Source organism: Numida meleagris, chromosome 6, assembly GCF_002078875.1.
Source record: "Numida meleagris isolate 19003 breed g44 Domestic line chromosome 6, NumMel1.0, whole genome shotgun sequence".
NCBI classification, from domain to species: domain Eukaryota; kingdom Metazoa; phylum Chordata; class Aves; order Galliformes; family Numididae; genus Numida; species Numida meleagris.
This window is the reverse complement of record NC_034414.1, coordinates 4,604,032-4,624,586: the sequence shown is the minus strand read 5'-3', so window position 1 is coordinate 4,624,586 and position 20,555 is coordinate 4,604,032. Positions and strand designations below refer to the sequence as shown.

Below are 20,555 nucleotides of genomic sequence, written 5' to 3'. Positions count from 1 at the left end.
CCAAGAACGTCATCACAGTGACTCCAGTAGATCCATCAGTGCTCCCTGCCACAGCTTTCTGACATTGAGGCTCAGAGTGCAGAAAAGACTCTGGTCTGACATCCCCATTAACGAGGTGCTTTCCACCGGAGACTAGCGTTTGCCCCTCACTAGGGCCATTGCAACACAGACACCAATATGGGGATAGAGCAAATGGCGTTTATTGGGGTCGTAAAAGCCTTTAAATACATTAACACGGATAACGTCTGCACACGCGTCATTCTACCAATCCATGGTTTAGTCACGTATCCTTTGACCAATCATTCTTAAAGCTCCCGCTGTACACGAGATCTCTCCAGGTAGGTGGGCGGGATTGCTTAATACTTGCTGAGCAACTTGTTGTCGGTTACAATTATCCGCCCTTCGTGCCCACGTGTTTTCCTTAGATAAGTCCTTCCAAGTTATTTGCCTTCTCTCCGAGGACAGTTCGTCCTTGCCCGTAACAGCATGGGGGGGGGCCTACATACCGTTATTTCTCGAGTCCCCCCTAAAGCCTAATACAACACTGGTCGCATAACAGTTCAATAACATACACTCCAAGGTTTCCCGCTCAGTTGGCTAGCAAAGCACTCCTCTGGCTCTCCCCATTGCTGTTATTCACAGCCATGCAGCAGATGGGAAGCACTGCAGAGAAACCTAACGTTAATTCAGATTTGTTGATGGAGCAGAATAAAGCAAGCGTCCCTGAAGGACCCAGCCTTTCCTCGAGGCTCCCACTGCCAGTCAATATGTAATTTCCACGTAGATATCACAGGACAGAAAGTGGTATATGCTTCTCCCCACACCAGAGATTTTCATTAGGGAGTACACAGCAGCTGAAGTATTGAATTAGTTCCCTGCTGCCTACTGACTTCAAGTGGAGGAAATGACTTGGCACTTCAATGCACAGATATCTTCTCTAACATAAAAGTCTCTTCCAGGTATTTTACCATAAAGAGGATAGATCAGTATGTCTCAAATAGGTCTGTTTTGGACTGTTATAAAAAAAAATTAGCACCTGGGCTGAAGTGCTTCGGTTTTTGGTCTCATTTTAACATGACTTTGTAATCACGCTCATCACTAAGATCTAAGAAAACAACACAAAAAACAAAGAATCTGTCCTCAAGACCTCCAGTCTCCTTTCCATCTTACACCTATCTCCACACTGTAAATCCTCTGTAACCATGACTACTGAAATGTACTGAAAACATGAATGAATAAATAAATAAGCATATAGAATAACGCCATCTCTAGTGAGTAACGGACAAGCTGTACACGACAATACGATGCAAAGCTGTGTCGTTTATTGGTCTTAATGCAGATTATTGTACACAGATCGCAAGAATATTGGTTAAATCAGATAAACAAGTTACTACAATGAAGTCTTTCATCAGATGTCATGAAGCTCCTTTGAAGTAAGACTCGTGGCGCCGTCATATCTTGACCATCTGCCGAAGTCCAGACCGTCCATGCTTCTAATCAGGATTGTACCTGTCCTCTCAGATGTCCTGTTCAGCATGCCACGTTGCCACAACATAGTTCCGGAGGTTAGGTTAATACAATAGCTGCATCATTAACAAGGTTCTGCGTGACTAAATTATTATATTCCTTGCGTAAGTACAGCATCTGCCCCCATAGCATATTTCTTTAAGGGCTGAGGATGAAGAATACCACAATGATGAGTACGATCACAACATTACTTGTCTAAAGCATCTTAGAAATATAAACAATTTTTAAGTTATAAAATGAGCTAGAGCAGCAAGTGATGGTATTTTCACTTCATTAAATGGACGGGATAGGCATCCTGAATAGCTGCATTAGAACAAGATATTCTTTAGCGTCCTTAGACCATTGTGGTCAATAGCAGAATTACAAGTGGCATAATCTTCAAACAGTAAACACCAAGGAGGTGACTACAGTTAAATCTTTTCCTTTAATATCACATGAAACTGTTAGCAACAAATAAAAATCTGCAGGTATAGCACAAAGGGAAATAACTGTTCATAATTTTTTGAACAATAGACAGAAGCTGTTACTCCCGATTGAAGGTATGTTTTCTAATAACAAACGCATTTGCATTTGACAATTTGGAATTCTTAACATAGTCTAGTAATTCTCCTGTGTAAGTAAGGGAAGCTTTTCAATTATTTAGAAAAGCACTGAAAATTAAGAATAAAATTGCTAAGTCATAAAGGAGCACTTTATACAGAAATATTCCCTCCTTTTACATTTTCTTTTACTGTGAGAAGATTCCACGCCTGAAGACTCCTGAAGAGTCTCAGGTGATTTATTTTGATCTCCTTTTCATGTCCATATATAATATAATATTCTGTCTCCCTACAGCTGTTGAACAATTCTCTCCATTTTAGAGGACTGTACCATGCATTTGCTTAGTGGTTCCACCACAACATGTGTCTGCACGTATGGCAAAATTTTATTTATCAGGGAAGCCAATATTTTAATTTTGGCTCTTTCCATTAAAACATCACTCATCTCTTCCAGCTATTGAAGAAACTGAACTCAGGCAAACAGAGACTACGCTGAACAGCAGTGGGTTGTCTTCTGATACTCTATCCCACCCATGCTTACAAGCTTTGGCCTTTGACCAGTTAGCTTCTGTCCCTGCTGGTTCAGGTTGGATTCTATGAAGAAATTCTTCACAGAAAGAGCAGCCAGGCAATAGCACAGTCTGCCCAAGGAAGAAGTGGAGTCGCAATCCTTGGAGGTGCTCAAGAACCGCGAAGATGTGGCACTGAGGGACATGGTTTAGTGGGGCCGGGGTTGGAGTTGATGATGTTACTATCATTAAGACTGCAAAAGACATCTTTGCTGCTAAACACAGCACTGTCACCATCCGACACCACTGGACTATCATTTTGCTTGTCCGTCCTCCCGAGCTGATAGGTTTTCCACCATATGAGACCTCAACAGACAATCCCCTTATGCCTTCCACACCTGGAATATTTCTAGGAACTGAACATTTTTCCGTTGCTTTAGTAATACCAGTTTTCATCTAATACTATATAAGGTCCATATTTTATGTGCTGTTCTTGCTGAATGACTCATTAATTATCCACTAATCCTTCCTCATTGTTTTGTTACTTTGTTTTCGCATTAGCTATTTCCAACTTTGGTCGGTTGTTTTCTATATTTTTTCAGTCACGTACATTGTGTTATTCAAAGCAAGTATACTGCGATATTGAAATTTCATGATTCATAGAATAATTACTGTTAGAAAACACCACTAAGATCAACAAGTACAAACATCAACCCATCCCTATCATGCCCACTGCATGCCCCTCAGTGCAACATCTACAATTTTTTCTTGAAAAGCTCCACTGAGTTTTTTAATTCTGTCCCTGCAGCCGTGTACCTTTCTGTTCTCCAAATTCACAGCCAACTCTTCTTGGTAGGATATGCAATGTTAGGTAAATTTGGAACTCCGCCTTTATTACGGCGAAGAAAATCTTATTGCATAAACATTACCTCTAAGTTTTTGGATATTTTTCCAGGACAGAAAAGTGAGTCGACAACTAACAGAGCCACAATGAACTCGTCCTTATTCTCAGTGGTTACATACATTGAGATACCATTGTCTGTGTTACTTCGACTTCAATGTTGAGATTAATGTGTATGTCCTAATTTTATGCTGTTTGTATTTTAGTATTAATGATACTTGATAATCAAGGTCATTTAAAGTTTTTTCCCTTATTTTTTTAGTTCAGAAATAATAGCAACGTCCTATCCTAAATAACCTTACACTACAATGAAAAAGAAAGAAAATTTCCAACTTTTAATTTATTGTATTACACTCTGGAACATTTACTTGACGAATAAAGAAAGGATTTACAGAAATAAGTATGAATTCCTGAGTCTCTGTACAGCATGCCTGCTTAACACAGCTAATACAGAATTTTGGATTGAATTTGCTCTTGCCTGAATAGAAATATATATGATTATGTTTGCCTATATTATATTGACATTAAGTGGACTGAAGATATTTGTGTACATTTTATAATAAATACCGATTCATTATGTATGTGCATGAACTGTGGTAAGTCAATCCACTGCCTAATAGCGTAGCCTACTACAGTAATCAACAATACACGAAAATAATGAACACAACACCAATCTACCCTGTTATTACACATGCTGCAAAGGTTCTCTAAGATAGAAATAGCTTTTACAGCAAACCTTTCTGTTCTATGATACATTAACAAAGCACTACAATCCCATAAAACATAGTGATGCACTGGGATTTATTTCGAAAACCAGTATTTTTTTCTTTTATTACAAAAAAACTGTTTTAACATTTAAATACATGGATACATCCAAGTATCAAAACACTTCTCTAGTTAATCATTTTCTTCTGCATCTTTCAGATCTGTACTCTTGGCAAATACCAATTCATTTTTAACAGAACCCTAACTGCAGCAATTAGTGCTCTAAAGATAAGGATATTCCATTCCTCAGGAGAAGATGAGGCATACTATCTTAATTTGTTTCTCTTTCTCTATTTTGGGGACACTTGCCTTTAATTAAGTAGATAAGACAAGGTTTAATGAACTCTTCCTAAAACAAAAAGTTTGTGATTTAGTTCCAATTGGAGAAAATCTGATGCTCAGTGCCTTTTCAACACTGTTATTTAGATCAGACTTTCCACTGCAAGTGACAGTCTTTATGCCATCTCCTAATCTACCTGTAATTGAGAGGAATTTAATCCATTTATAGAAAGAGAATTTAATTTCCATGTTCAACTTCATCTCAAGCCTTAGATGATAGACGCACATTAACTTTGAACCAGGGAGAACTCAATCCACATTTTATGCAGGGAAAAGAAAGTATAGTGAGGGCAGGCTCTTGATCAGAGCCGGTGAATATGCATAGCTAACGGAGGTTAATGTTGAAAAAATAGTGTTTGGTAACTGAGAATTTGCTCTATCAAACAGCATTATCATGCTCTTTGTATCTATTGTAGTTTCCGAAGAAATAAATAGGTTGCTTTACTTTTGTAGCAACCTACGTATATGCTACCCAAGACAACTCCTCACTCACTGCTGCACAAAGAAATCTGCAGGTTGGACACCCCCGCATTCTTTGTTTCTGCTTATTGCAGTCTAAATAAATGAGGATTGCTTCACTCATTACAGAAATATCTGGGAATAAGCATTTTTATTGGGCCAAAAGGGCATAACCCTTTTAGCAAGGAACAACACAACCACTTAGGTGAAAAATGAGGAATATATCTACTAACAGAAGCCAGTGAGGAACACGTAAGCAGGCAGAATGCAATTACGCAACTGTAATAAGCAACAGCACGGCAGCTTTCACCTCTATTCTAAAAAAAAAAAAAGGATCAGTTCAAGGACTACAAGACGTCAGGACCTCAGCGCTGCACCTCATTGAGAAGCACGGTGGGAAGGGACCTAAGCTCAGAATTTATAAACTCCATTTGAATGACGGGAAAAATAGGAAGATCTTTAAGCTTTCACTTTTTATAGATTTGTTCTTAATAGACAGAAAGAGAGTTTTCGAAAAAAAAAGGTAGGAGGAAATTTGATAACCAGTCTCTCTGCGTTATAACATTGACAGGGAGATGGCAAAGTTTCTCAAATATTTTGAATTATTTGTGTGCTAATACTATGATAAAAATACTTCAGGAATAAAGAAAGAAATGGGGAATATCTTTTCAAGAAATGGGAAAAGACTTAATGTAATCATAGCAGCCTTCTGGGCTTGCTGACGAGGCAAAAATCAGAAAGTGATGCACAGCAATGGGCTCCATTAATCTTCCACATTACTCCACATTTTATTCTTTGCTTCTGCTTCACTAATCCTTCTGTTACCAGAGGTTATGACTCAGCTGAGTTTGCTTTCTTTTTAAAAAACTTTTCCCCCTGTGACTAACCAACCATCACACTTTTATTCCAATCCTTATATAATGTGCACAGGAAATTTCATCCCATTCTCAGCAGAAAAAGCTGTGTGGACATCATAAACACACTTACATCAGCAGTGCAGCACGTGCAGAATTGCATTTGGAAGCAAGTCTCCCAGATTTACTCTCTTTTTTAGCAGTGATTAACCCCACAGCTCAGTTTCAGAGTCTGGTAGAAGTCACGTTTATTGTCTGACATAACTAAATAAAACTGAAATTATTTTAAGTTCTCAGAACAGTACAAATTTTAGTTTCTTTTTGGCCTGTTCCCTCCTTTCTACTTCACAGGATGTTCTCAAGAGGAAGAAATTCTCATTAAATACAATCACATACTTGCAAAAGAAATACCTTTGTTACTTGTACAGTGACTATTTTGTATGAAATGACTTTTTATGAGCAGCATAGTCTGAATTTGTGCGTGTGAGTGTGTGTGCGTACAAGTGCATGTATTTAAAAGACAATCTTTTCAAAAACAGTTACGTTTCCTGGAGGTGTTCAAGGTCAGGTAAGATAGAGCCTTTGGGCAGCTTCATCCAGTGGTTGGCAACCTGGCCATAGGAGGGGGGGTTGAAACTCGATGATCTGTACGGTCTGTATTGATCCATCCAGAATACTCCCTAGAATTATTGTCTGATAGCTAGCTACCTTGAACAAAAATGGCTTTTCAGCATTCCTGACCATATGCTTATGTTTTCCAGCAAGTGACAGGTAATAACTGGTTCCAGAAAGACTGTGAATCTGTAGAGGTAGTAATTACAGATTGCTCCAACTAAACGTTTAGAGAAAAAATTAGAATGGTTCAATCAGATAGATCCCTTTTACGCAAGTAAATTGAATTAACAATCTTTAATTCTCATTTTATTCTCACTATTTCCAGAAAGATTTTGGCTATTTTGATAACAAGGGCTAGTCCTCATCCATTCTTACATCAGAGCTGTGGCAATATATGACATATCTATTCTATGTAAACTAAGTAACTATGGTCTTGCATCCATAGCAGGTTATCTGAAGTCAGAGCACCACTGTGCTAGAACTGAGATTTACAACAACTTTCATCTTCTCTATTTTTAGTATTATGAGCATACATTTGTGCCGGATGAGAATTTCAGGTCTGCAGGAATGAAAACATGGATCATAGGAGATGACATACTATCTTGAGTCAACAAATATCCTGAAATCTATCTGATGTATTGCAAGCATCTACTGTATGAGAGAAAGGGATTTTTTATTTCATATTTTATTTTTGAAACATGAAAGGTAAAGGTCACCGAAACCTTTTTGTGGTTGTTGGCTACCCTCTACTACAGTCAGGCACAGTGCTATTTTTGCCCTTTAAATGTACTAATTACCACCTGCTGCTATTACAATGGCAGATGGCAGCTCCATCTCTCCCAAGAGAAGGAATTAAAGGGTAACGTTCCTGAATTCGATGTAATATTTTTCTGGTAGGTACGGAGATTTACTTCATACAGTCTCTGCTTCCATCTGCTTTTAATGAATTTTTCTGAATGCAAATTGCTTCTCTTTGTTATTTTGTAATCTTTTGTTATGTATTCAAAGGAACTATTTCTGCACTCAGACCTACAGGTATTCATAGACATCATTCACATACACAAAAGAGGCCTTTCTAATAGCATCCCTTTTCAAGACTCTTGGGCAGTGAACATTGTCATCATACTCAAAGTAAAAAACAAACAAATCAAAAAAACCCACTTTCTCATCTAAAAAAAACCAGGAATCTGAGCAAAAAAGAGTGCCTCAAATATCGTTCATTCATTGGATTTTTTTTTCTGTTTCCGGCCTCTCAAAGATTCAGTCACATACCTCTCGAAAAACATTAATTTTCCCTTCACCTCAACCATATTACGTGACAATTTCACAAATCAGTTCTACAAGTCTGAGGTTGATGAAGATTTCTAGATATTTTAAAATCCCTTTAAATCTCAAACTGAAACAGCATTAAATTTGGAAGCATTTCAGATACGCAGCAATCATAGTAATCCATTTCAATATCCTTGCATCCCTATGAGTGTTTTAACATGTACCTGCTACATAACTTTATTCTACCTGAAAAAGCAGCAGTTTTTTATCCAAGATTATCAGAAGTGTTAGACATATCTGAAATTATTATTTAAAAAGTAGTCATTAGAACCAGCTCCTCCCTAATGAAATTTTCTTTTTCAGCAAGTTGAGACTTCAGAAACAAAGTTCCATCCAGAAGCTGCAGTTCAGTTCAACCACACCAATTCCACGTCTCCCCAGCTGAAAACAAAAGCCTAGTTACCACAGCTCTGCCTAACTCAAGGCAGTTTCCGGGCACCTCAAGTTCCCCAAAGCTTTAAATACAAGAACACACAGGAACTGAGCACTGAAGCACAAAGTGCATTGACAATCCCAGCTCAAAAGCAGAGTAGAAATTAATTGCCCTCAAACTAGTGGTTTTTGTGACAAGCAAAGTCCTCTAGAAAAATAGGTTTCATTTGCTTCTAATAGAGCACCATGGCTTTTCTTACACTTTCTTTATAGCTCACCACAATTCTTGTCATGTGACACCTCCCGATGAGCTGCAACCTGGTCACCTCTGTCTTTTGAATGCTTTCGTTCATCTGCCAATCATAGAATCATGGAATCGTTTGGATTAGAAGGGACCTTTAAGATAATCTAGTTCGAACTCCCCTGTTATAGGCAGGGACACCTCTCACTAGGCCAGGTTGCTCAAAAAAAGGGTTTTTCACCAAGGTAAGGAGACTTGTACGACCTCCAAAATATCTAGCTTTTTCGTTCCTGCTGATTCTGGAAATCTGGAAAAAATCTTAATCATGACGTCAAGTATGGCACGTGGGTTTCTGGTGATATGTAGTGATGATCTAATAGTTAAAACAGAGGCCTCTATAATCAGCACTTTTTGTTAAACAAGCATCAGGCATACGAAACACTGAATGACTCTTCAATCCAACTCTCAAGTGTATGTGAATCATGTGAAATATTCTATTCTCTATGACTATATCCACTTGTTAGTTTCTTCTCTGCAGCACAGTTCACTGGTTATAAACTTTACAAGTACATAAATAGACTTCCTTGGATATGTTCAGCATCGGCATCTAAATATCAGGGATGCCACCCCTGTGGATCCCAAGACAGCCTCCTCAGCCATTGTTAAGTTTCGCAATGTACTTAGGGCAGCAACATTACCACTTCTTGGAGCACATCCAGCTCACAGGAATCCAAGCCAGTGGTGCTCAGGGATATCGTCATCTGCAGGACAAACTAAGGCCCATTAGTATCCTATTCAGTATTTTACAGTGCCCTTTTAACAGATTAACAGTTCAATTTTACTATAGTGCCTATCAAAGCACTAAGTCAATACTTGAACTGGTAAAAATTATTTTAACAGTACTCCAGTTGTTGCTTTCATTGGGTTTGTCCAAGGGTTTCCGCTGTTCCATTTTTCTCATCAACATGTAACCTTACCGTAGGAAGAAATACCACTTCACAACAGTGACAAGAACCAATACAGAACTGAAAAACAACTGACTTAGACCTCCTCTGGCATTCAGCATCTGTAGTGCAGCAGGTATTGCAGGCAGCTTTAGAAGCTTTGTGTAAAAATCACACCCATCCCTAATAGGTCAATAATTGGGCAATAGCCAAGTCCACACAATTTTACAGTCTGCACATCACTGTTGCTGAGCAACCTCCCCATTAGGCAGATAAAAATATATTTGAACAAATCAACTTCAACCAAATGAATCAAGTAAACTGCTGGGACATAGCTATTGATCCCTAATTAAAAAGGAAGTCACGGAAAAAAGTGCCGGATAAGGCTTTTAGGTTGAGAAACAGAAATCAAAGTCCATGGCACTTAGATGCTCCGCTTTCAGGTGAGGTTTCCCTCTTCCCACATGGCATCTCGCAGAAATAAAAAAAATAATTATTATAAATTATATAAATTATAACTATTAAGTAATTACAAATTATAATACTATTGACACAACCCAGAAAATGGAAGCAAATTCCTGAGGTTCTTAAACTGTCCTGACATTAGCTCTGATTTATACAAACTACTCTCATTCATGAAGCGATGCCTCTACTTTTAGCTACGTATAAGGATATTCCAGCTGTTTGTCTTTTTTATTTGTTTAAACATAACATAATTTAAACAGACTCTTTGAACACAACTTATTTCTATTATCGCACGATTAAAAACTAGAACAGCAAACTAGCATCAACAATATTTGCATCCTTCTCCTTTAAAGGCTTTTATTTCTCCTATAAAGTACTTTTTTGAGATAGCACTGCTGTACTGAATAGAGATTTTTTCTTCCTGCAGATCTAAGTCAAGAAGCATTGATATTGATAACTGTCATGCTTCCCTATAATTTACTTGGACAATAAACAGTAATTTCCTATTGCGTAGGCTAAGAACGTCTATGCATCTATCTAGAAATACGTATAATTTGCTGCCTCCGCTGCTTCTTCAATGAAAAATCCCATTACGTCTTCTCTGAGCAATGTTTAGGATTACAAAGGACAAAAAGCATAAAGTATAACAAAGAACCTTTGCTGAGATGTTTTGTGATTTTCTGAGTTCTGCAATCCCACTGGGTGCTACTTCAGCTCAGCTGGAGAGACCTTTGCAAAGTCCTGATATTTTGTCACCTTGAAGAACAAAATGACGAGCTCAGTGATTCCGATGCATCTTCCAAACAAGAGTCAGAGTGGGCTCCTGTAAAAGTTCCTGTAATAGCAACTTCTATGCTCTGAAAGGAATTGTTTGCACAAAGAAGCACGGGCAGATGGACTTGCAATGAAAGAGTGAGTTGCAGGAGGGACTGCAGAGAAACATATGAGTAGTGGCTCGGTTGCATCCATACTAACAGAGCAGCAGAGATGCAGTGTTATTTTGACTTAGAGAATGCACACGAAAATGCAAACAGCAAATACAGTGCACGAGTTAAACACAATAATCCCCATTTTTATAAATGATGTGAAAGCATTTGATGAAAATGCTCATGAAACATTAAGTTAATTCCTTTTTTGGAGATATTTAGAGGTAATTATAAGGGAGAAAAGAGAAATATTATGGGTGCATTGAGCTTTTATGTCTTTCTCACTCTAGACTGTACTTTTCCTGCAAATACCTTCAGGAAACCCCCCTGCATTTCAGCTTTACTATAATAAGCTGAGGTGCTCATTTACAATTTTTTTTTCTTAGGAGTGGACATGACGAAACCTGTACAAATATTTACTGTGGATCAAAGCACCATCAACTAGGGATTTGAAGCCTTGTGTAGCTGAGGGATGATTAATTCAAACTCCTTGCACTGCAAATTAGGAACTCTTTCTACATAAGAAGGATTGTCTGAAGTTAAGTAGACGGAGACCTCCGCAGAGGCAATTTTTACACTTCTTTAACTATTTAATTAAAAAAAGCAAATGGCTTCATTAACTATTTTTAAGTATTTATCTACTCCTTATTTTTACTTAGCACAAATAAAGCTGTCAGATTGCTCCTCTGTGGTCTCCAGAACATCAGCTAATGAAGTTTCTTCTCGTGCATTTCATTAATATTATCTAGGGGTTTCATTTGTTTTTATGTGGCATGAATCACATTAAACCAGTCCCACCTTGAAAAAGCACTGCAAGAAGAAAGCAAAGGAAGAAAGAAATCAAAGCTCCTATGCTGCGTTGTTTGATTATTACTCAGTCTCTCTCTTTTTTTTTTAAATCATTTTTTGTGCCATTTTTTATCATTGAATGTGACCTTCTAAATATTTTAGCAGAAACCATAACTTTAAAAAGTTTATTTCACACTTCAAAAAGTATAAAAATTTTGATCTTTGTTTTCCATCACTTGCTTATTTAGAAACTGCATTTTGTTTCAGACTAGGCTTTCTCAGCATTATTTCCATGATACAAAACCCGTTTTCTAAAGAATGAACCAGGTACACATTCTTTTTCCTACACATCATACTTTCTGGTGGCACCATACCACTCCTTTTAGGCAGTGGGGTCTATGTCTGCACATTAAGTGACACTCCTATGAAGTGAGCCAGGCTGGTGAGAGGACTGGGCGTCTCAAATGCAAGTTGGGTAGATTTACAAACCAAGTTTTGTGGTTTGGGAGCAAAGAAGGCATTGATAGACATTCAAAGCTGCCTTCAAAACTCTAGTAGAAAAAGATACAAGAAAAAGGGAACTCTAAGCAAAGTAAGGCTGGAGATCTAATGGAAAAAGCAGATTTCATTCAGTAAAACATTTTCATTAAAATAAATAAATAAAAATTCGTGGAATTTAATCAGAAAACCTACCAATGTCAAAATTCTCTAGTACAGCACCTCCTGATGACAAGGCCACACGGTTAGCTGTATGACTAAAATCACACAACACATAGAAATTCCTATAACACAGTGCTAAGAAGAGCTTAATATCAGCCCTAACTCAAGACATACTTAAGCTGTGTCATCATGCAAAGATGCACTGATACAAGAAAACAAACATACAACCAAAAAAACGATGGTGGCAAAATATCCAAATCTACACCTAGGTTAGGAAATGCCAAATGCAGACCTGGAGAAGCTGATGCTGAGGGCCTCAAGTATGCATTAAACATGCTTTATGGAGTTACAGCTTGTGAGCTGCAGCGTGGTGTCCTAGAATGGAAATGAAAATAAAAAATAAAATCCAATCCACAAGCAAAATACTTCCCCTACCCACTGGGTACTTTTTCCAGCACATTCACTGGCTTGCTAAATCATGCTGGCATGAGCCATCAGATCACTCCAGAGCAGCTGCTCTACTTTATTCTTACATGGTCTTCCTTTTTTAGGATAAGATTGAGACAATGGAATGCCTAAACATTGCAGACACTTCTTCTGATTGCATACTGGAAGGGGAGAAAGTTCACCTTTTTCTATGTCCATGCATTTGACAATATCTGAAGAGCATAAGATGGAATGGAATGCTCAAGAGAGATTGTGTATGCCCTGTCCCTGGAGACATGCAAGGTCAGGCTGGATGGGGATCTGAGAACCTGATCAAGCTCTAGGTCCCTTTTAATCACAAGGGAGTTTGACCAGATGGCCTTAGAGTTCCTTTCAACTTAAATGATTCTGTGATTCTATGATACAGAACGAAGAACCCAGAAATATTACGGTTTTTTGACTCCCAGCCTGGAGACCAGCTATCTCCAGCAAGCACAATTCTCATGGTCTTGAGGCAGTCCCAGCACACCACTTAGATGTTTGAATAATGAATTTCTTTCCAGTCTTTCTCACTGTATTTGTCTCAATATTGACCTGGTCACTCTCTGAACAGTTGCCAAGGTCTCACTATACAAACCAGTCTGGTTCAGTAAGACTCTTCTGTCTATTTCTCTTGCATGGATTTACTGTCTGAAGAAATTTACTCATTAAGATTTTTTCCATATATGAGATGGCAGTTCTCGGTGGTATCTAACGTGCCCGGCCGTTCATGAAATCAGAGTAGATACTTAAGTCAATACACTTGCAGCCACTGCACCAAGAATCTAACAGTCTTTGTACTGAAAATCTGGATTTTACACCCTTTGAACAACGTCTGTAACGTGTCCAACACAAAGCTTAATAGTCAAAAACGCTGCATTTTTTGTGAAATCTGTTCACTACTAGTATGGAGATAAAAAACACTTAGCCGTTGCAGCAGTACCTGCTACAGACAAGCAGCACAAGCACATTATTTATTCATAGTATGGCTGTAGAGAGCTGATCTGCACCGTGAGCAGGACATGATGAATGTTCAATTTTTGAAATAATGACTGGAATAATAGTATGGAATGAGAGAGAAAAAGAAACACCATCAAAACCTACAAAGATTAAGTGCTTGGACTGTAAAACAAACACTGAGTGACAGAAATGAAGATGGAGTGTGGGTATTTGAACTTCAAACTGCTACTAGCAGCACAGATTTCCCTCCACACTGTTTCAGTGTTATTTCAGAAAAAACAGATATCTACTCCAAGAAATGATTTTTATTTATGATCTGATAGCTAAGGAGAAAAGCCTATTGATTTTATCTTCAGACAGAGACTCAGGAACAAATCAAGTTGAAGTGACAAAGCTAATAAGAGGGCAACCCACCAGGAGCAAAGTATAGCAATTTTCTCCAGCCCTTTGAAAGATCCCATTGCAACAAGGCTGTGTTGCTCAGTGTCATTCGAGAATTTTGCCAGACAAACTACTTGGCTAATTGCAGAGGAATAAAGACTTACCTTGTAGGCACATACCTGCTGAGCCATGAGTTGAACTTGGATTGATTTTGCCAAATCTAGTGACAAAATGGAATCCTAAATCTGATAAATCTAACAGTAAAATTCTACCTGCTTCCACTACGTCCATCCCCTAAAGCATCATGTCAGAAAATCCCTTCCAGGTCTCTGCATATCCATCTGCAGAACAGAAAAAAGATTATGGCAGAGTTTCTGATGTCTGCAAATATTCCGTATTTCACTAGTTTCAAAATTTTGGGAAACATATCTTAAGGGTATGTGTCATGTTTACCTTAAGAAACCATATATTCTGCATAGATTTCTACTAGTTTTAGCAGTGAAGTACAACTCAACAGAGTATTACAGAAACATCCCCACATCTGCAGGTGGCAGAAGTTAATCACTGCAGCAGAGCTTGTCATCTATGGCCTTGGAGCATATGCAGAAGTATCCAAGTCAAGAATCAGGTGAATTATTTCATAAATAATCTGAAAAAAAAACCTAATTGTGATTAGAAAAAGATATATAGACGGAAGACATGTATGTAGATAAAAGGAACAAACCTCTTATTTTGTTATTCATTACAAGTTACCACTCTACTCCTGTAGGAATTGCTATATTTACAGAAAATATCCAATGAGTTCCTTCTGCCCTCAGATCTACAGAGACAGAATGGTTGAAAAAGAACAAGCTGGCCTCTTTTCTTTTCAACATCATTAGCAGAACAACCAGTGCTTCAGTTACAGTCCTTATTCTCACTTTTAATTCGTAAAGCCAATTCAGAATTAGTGTCTATTGTGTGAATATGTCTTAATGTGTACATAAATCTTCAGCAATAACAATTTTTGCCCTGTAAAATGTGCTCACAAACTAAATGTTATGTTTATTAATAAGCATCTAATTACTTAACACACACACACACAAGAAATGGGAAGTGTAACAGTATAATTGAGCCAAGTCTATTCTAAAGAAAGTCCCTCACAAATTTATTCTTGAAATAACTCATTTTCTTTGTGAATCCTATGGAAAGGTGAGAAGTAAGCAGTTATTTCCCAAGAAACCTCACCTTGCATAGTATTTTCAGCTTTGGGAGAGCAATGGGAAATACAGTTTAGTGCTAAACTAGCATCAGGAGCCAAGCACGTATGTCAGAGGAAAGCCTAAGAATTTGAAAAGTGTAAGGGAATGAATAGCCAAGTGCACGTAAGACGCTAGGACAAAGGAAATGGAAGCAAATGGAATATTCAGCTGAGTTACAGCAGCAAATCATACTAAAAATCAATTCACCAGGATTATTAGGGCCAGGTTTATGCCTTGAGAGTTCAAGTCATTTGGAGACAAAGGGCAGAAAAATGAGTGACAGTAGGTCAGGGCTTCAGGTTCTCTAAATGGGTCTGAGTTTCAAAGCAAACTGGAAATGAAGGATATTTGCAAATATTTCCTCCAGGCATTTCATCTTTTCCGGTTTGGCTTAAGTTATAGCACACATCTTCTCAACAGTTTTTGGAGGAATAAATGAAGTTCATATGTACTTACAGGATATTCTTCACCCTTAAACTACAAACTGAGAATGACTGGCACCTGTCAAACCTTTATCTTATCAAGAAGTTACGGAGGTGCATTTATTCTGTGTCATTTGACTGGAAGGGGTTACTGCTTACAAAGCAGCATTAACTGTAGTTGTTTCAGAACGACCAAGTGTCGGGTCCTGCACTTGGGTCACAACAACACCAGGCAACCCTACAGGCTTGGGGAGGAGTGGCTGGAAAGCTGCCTGACGTAAAGGGACCTTGTTGCGCTGATGGACTGTCAGCTGAATATGAGCCAGCAGTGTGCCCAGGTGGCCAAGAAGGCCAATGGCGTCCTGGCTTGGATCAGGAATGGTGTGGTGAGCAGGACCAGGGGAGTAATCCTGCCCCTGAACTCAGCACTGGTGAGGCCCCACCTTGAGTACTGCATACAGTTTTGTGTGCCTCAGTACAGAAAGGACATTGAGGTGCTGGAGCAGGTACAAAGAAGGGCAACAAGGCTGGGGAAGGTCTTGGAGAATATGCCCTACAAGGAGCGACTGAAGGAACAGGGGCTGTTTAGTCTGGGAAAGAGGAGGCTGAGGGGAGACCTTTTTGCTATCTTCGAATACCTGAGAGGTGATTGCAGTGAGAGCGGAGTTGGTTTCTTCTCACTGGTGACAGGTGACAGGACAAGGGGAAACGGCCTCAAGATTTGCCAGGGGAGGTTTAGTTTGGATACCAGGAAAAACTTCTTTACAGAAAAGCTTGTTAAACACTGGAATAGGCTCCCCAGGGAGTCACCATCCCTGAATGCGTTTAAGAACCATTTGGACGTGGTGCTCGGGGACAAGATTTAGTGGTGGGTTGTTAGAGTACTATGGATAAGTTGCAGTTGGACTTGATGATCGTTAAGGTCTTTTCCAACCTGAGCAATTCTTTTATTCTCTGGTTCTTATGGCAAGAAAAATGTCAAAGACCAGTAGAGACCCGGAGATAAAAATATTAAACACAGAAGTCACATAAACAGGAAAAAAAAAGATGAAGGAGAAGAACATGATAGGAAGAAAAGAAAACGACAATGATGTATACAATAACACACTTAAGAAATTGATAATAGACAAAAAATGCAGCTCTCGTTTCTGAGTATCTTCCACTTCACAAGTATTCAAGAGAGCAGCTCATTGGGAGGGATGGGAATATTTACAGGGTAGAGATACAAGAGGTGAGATGGCATGTGTGACAAGCCATCAAGCTGTAGATGAGGCTCACATCGCTGCACAGGCAGGGAGAGTAGCCAAACAGAGGCAAGCTCAGGGTTTTGTAGGAAGGGCTGCAAGATGATGCAAGAGGATGCTTCTCCATGAGATGGGGAGGAGGGAGCTGGCACAGGGATTATGGGGAGGTGGAGGATCCCGAAGGCATTATCTTGCACCGCTAAGTATGGGAGATAGTGGGGTGCTGCAGAGGACAACCACAGTAGGAAGACTGAAAATGTCCACAGTGAGCAGGTTTCAAAAATGCACAAGTCCATCAAATAAATCAAATTTACCTTTGTATCACCAATGAGACGGACTCATTTTTTTCCAATTTATAGTTAAAATTTGGATATCAAATTGCAGTCTACTCCCAGACCCTGCTCCATCTGAGCTCAGTCCTACAGATCAAATTGATAAAAAAAGTAATGCAGAAACTGCATGGATGGAAAAAAAAATCAATTAAAAAGGGATGTACTCATAGCAAGAAAGATTTCTAAATTTTTTCTTCTTCTTTTTTAACTGGAGATAGTTACCTATCTTTTCAGCCCTAAAGCAGTTAGTGAATATCGAGGGATTCGGAGAAGACACTGTGGAGAAAGAAAACCCCACAGTAAACTCTAAATTACCTGATTGAGTCTCGCATGTCAGTTTTCTTTTTTGTAACAGTGCCTTGGGGAATTTTATCTAATTTTGAAGGAAAGTTTTAAGAGAATTATTTTGCTTGTTGTTCAATTAATAACAAGGAAAAAGCACTTCACGTGGGAAATTTGCAGCAATGTCAGGAAGTTTGTCATATGAGGAACTCTATACAGACCATGGCATGGCTTGTTTTGGAAGGGACATTAAAGCTGCCCTGGTCCCAACCCCTGCCATTGGCTGGTTGTCGTCCCCAATCAGCTCAGGCTGCCCTGGGTGCCGTCCAGCCTGGCCTTGGGCACCCCCAGGGATGGGGCATCCACAGCTCTGGGCAGCCCATGCCAGAGCCTCACTACTCTACAAAGATCCATAATCCTTCAGTTGAAAACAGAATCATGTAAAGTAATCAGCAGAGAAGATGACTTTATAAGCCTTTAAAATAATCATAATCTATAAAACAGGACATGTAGGTTCTGCAGCACTCTGGAATACAGGAAATCTATCTTTTCTAATCCTGATAAGATATTCAGTCTTCTGCCATCACAATACCCAACTGCTTAAACTGTTTTTGACTATATGAAAAGATTGAAAAATCAATTTGTTCTATGTATAGGGACTAGATTGATAAGGGGTTGTTTGCATTGACTAATGCTGGCAGCTAACTGCTAGGTATAAACAGCAACAGTAATTCTTTCCTCTTTCGTATTAGCTTTTTATTTAAAAAGTCTGCCTTGCAGAAATTTGTGTAGGTGGGATGAGACAGAAGACGCTTAACAGGATATTTTTTTAGAATTATTTCTTGTTTCCTGCTTTTTCTTCTCTTGTCTAGGGTTAATTAGGCTCTTAACAGAAGAAGAAGAAAGAAGTAAAATGGAAAAGGAAAGGAAAAAAGCATGCACTTTTTCTCATTTATATCATAGATATTTTCCTGAACATCTATAGACAGGAAAGCAGTACGGTGCTGATTTGAGATTGCTTTGCTCTCTCACTCATTGTGCTCTCCTTTCAGTTTTCATTGAGCCAAAACAGACTGGCAAAGCAACAAAAACAGTAGCAAAATCCAATCTTTCCTCACAAGGCACATTCTACCAAACAGAGTTCCTGGAGCAAAATGTCACATGCTGCTTGTACACGTTCCTCTTCATTTCTTTGGCTTGATCTGCCTTTATTCAAAGAGACTCGTACACATTTTCTCCCTTCTCTCTCGCAATACTATCAAAACACACTTCTAGCTACAAGCACTCCTGGCCAGCAGAGATAATACAATAGTATAGATAAACAGTACACTGCAGACAAAGACAAAAATCTTCAAGGCCAAGCTAATATTAACCACTCCACAAAGTCATTATGCTACATCGGCGAAATAATAGCAATCATGCACAAAATATGCCAGAATACTCTTCTTGAACTGAGTTGGACAGAGTAACTCTACTCCATATTTATTTAAATGATGATAATTATGTCAGAAATGTACTTACACCTGCCATACAACCTGAAGCAGGTTTTGGTACAAAACCATTGCAGCCCAGTGAGATGAGAACCATGTTACCCCACGCTCTTACGTTCACAAGTTTGCCGTTTCTCAGACAATCTTACCAATTCTAATATAAACAGAAACTTGGTTAAATGGCAAGTTGTGCAGAGTTAGACAGCATCCTTCATTATGCTGACTGACAGGTGGAGGAGGCTAGCTTTTCCTTGCTCATTTCGTCAGACCTTATACATGCAAAGCTATGACCATTTTTTTCCCATCCCTAGCTGATATAATTTCTACAGATCTCGGCTCTTTGGTTCACCTAATCTGCCAGAGAGAATGACGGTGTTGTTACACCACAAGGGTTAAAAAAAGCACAAGGAGAACTGCAGGAATACAAAGGAAAATGAGTCTTTGTCCTGCTCTGTGTCCCTCCTCCCAACACCATCAGGAAGTGAAATGTTTGCCACTCTCAGGTTTCTGGCAGTTTTGCAAATCCGCAAACACAATTCTGCATCCAGGCCATTTATAAGGCTATCTGAAAGGCATCTTTCTTCGCTTAGCTTCTTGCAGCTCAAGTAAAACAGTAACTACTGCTTTCATTGATTTCAACAAACAATACCCACATTCCCAGAGTATGCATCACAAGAGTGTCTTCAAACTTAGATATCATACTTCCAAAAATAACCAATTCCCTCATCACTAATTGCATCACAAGTCCATTTCAGCCCTTTGAGGAATCTTGTGCTAGTTCAAGAGAGGACACAAAAAAAGAGTATGGAGAAAGAAGTGGACATTTCAGGTTAAACAAGGTCTTTCTTAGGTTATTCAGGCAAAAGTTAATGATACATATCTAATGTGCTACAGAAAGATGCAGTAGCTGAGAATTTACCCTTCTCCCTTTTTCAGACATGACCAGTTGTCTTTTCATCCCACACTAAAACACAAGAAAAGATTCCATCCCAATCTTTGGAGCAACTATGCACTCCTAGGGATAGCTGGTAACTGTAGAGCATTACCCAAAGTGCCCCACAGATTAGGAAATTCAGAAGCGCACAGAAGACTTACGTGTATTGCACACATGTCCACTCACATAACCATATGTCTGTACAGCTTTTTCCACTCACTTTGCAGTGGGTTAAGAACTGGTTGGCTGGTCGCAGCCAAAGGGTTGTAATAAATGTTTCTATGTCAGGGTGGAGGCTGGTCACGAGTGGTGTCCCCCAAGGCTCAGTCCTGGGACTGGTGCTCTTCAATGTCTTTATCAATGACATAGACAATGGAATCAAGTGTACCCTCAGCAAGCTTGCAGATGACACCAAGCTGAGTGGTGCAGTTGATACACTGGAAGGAAGGGAAGCCATCCAGAGGGACCTGGACAGGCTGGACAAGTGGGCCCACGAGAACCTAATGAGGTTCAACAAGGCCAAATGCAGGGTGCTGCACTTGGGCCAGGGCAATCACAGGTATTTATACA

General features: G+C 39.0%; 1 long non-coding RNA gene across 1 annotated transcript; it reads right to left on the bottom strand.

The window, feature by feature from the left end:
• Positions 1,301–20,324, bottom strand: LOC110400897. Its single transcript, XR_002440144.1, has 2 exons — positions 14,494–20,324; positions 1,301–14,381 (listed from the first exon to the last, which is right to left on the bottom strand). It is a non-coding gene; the product is annotated as an uncharacterized LOC110400897 (long non-coding RNA).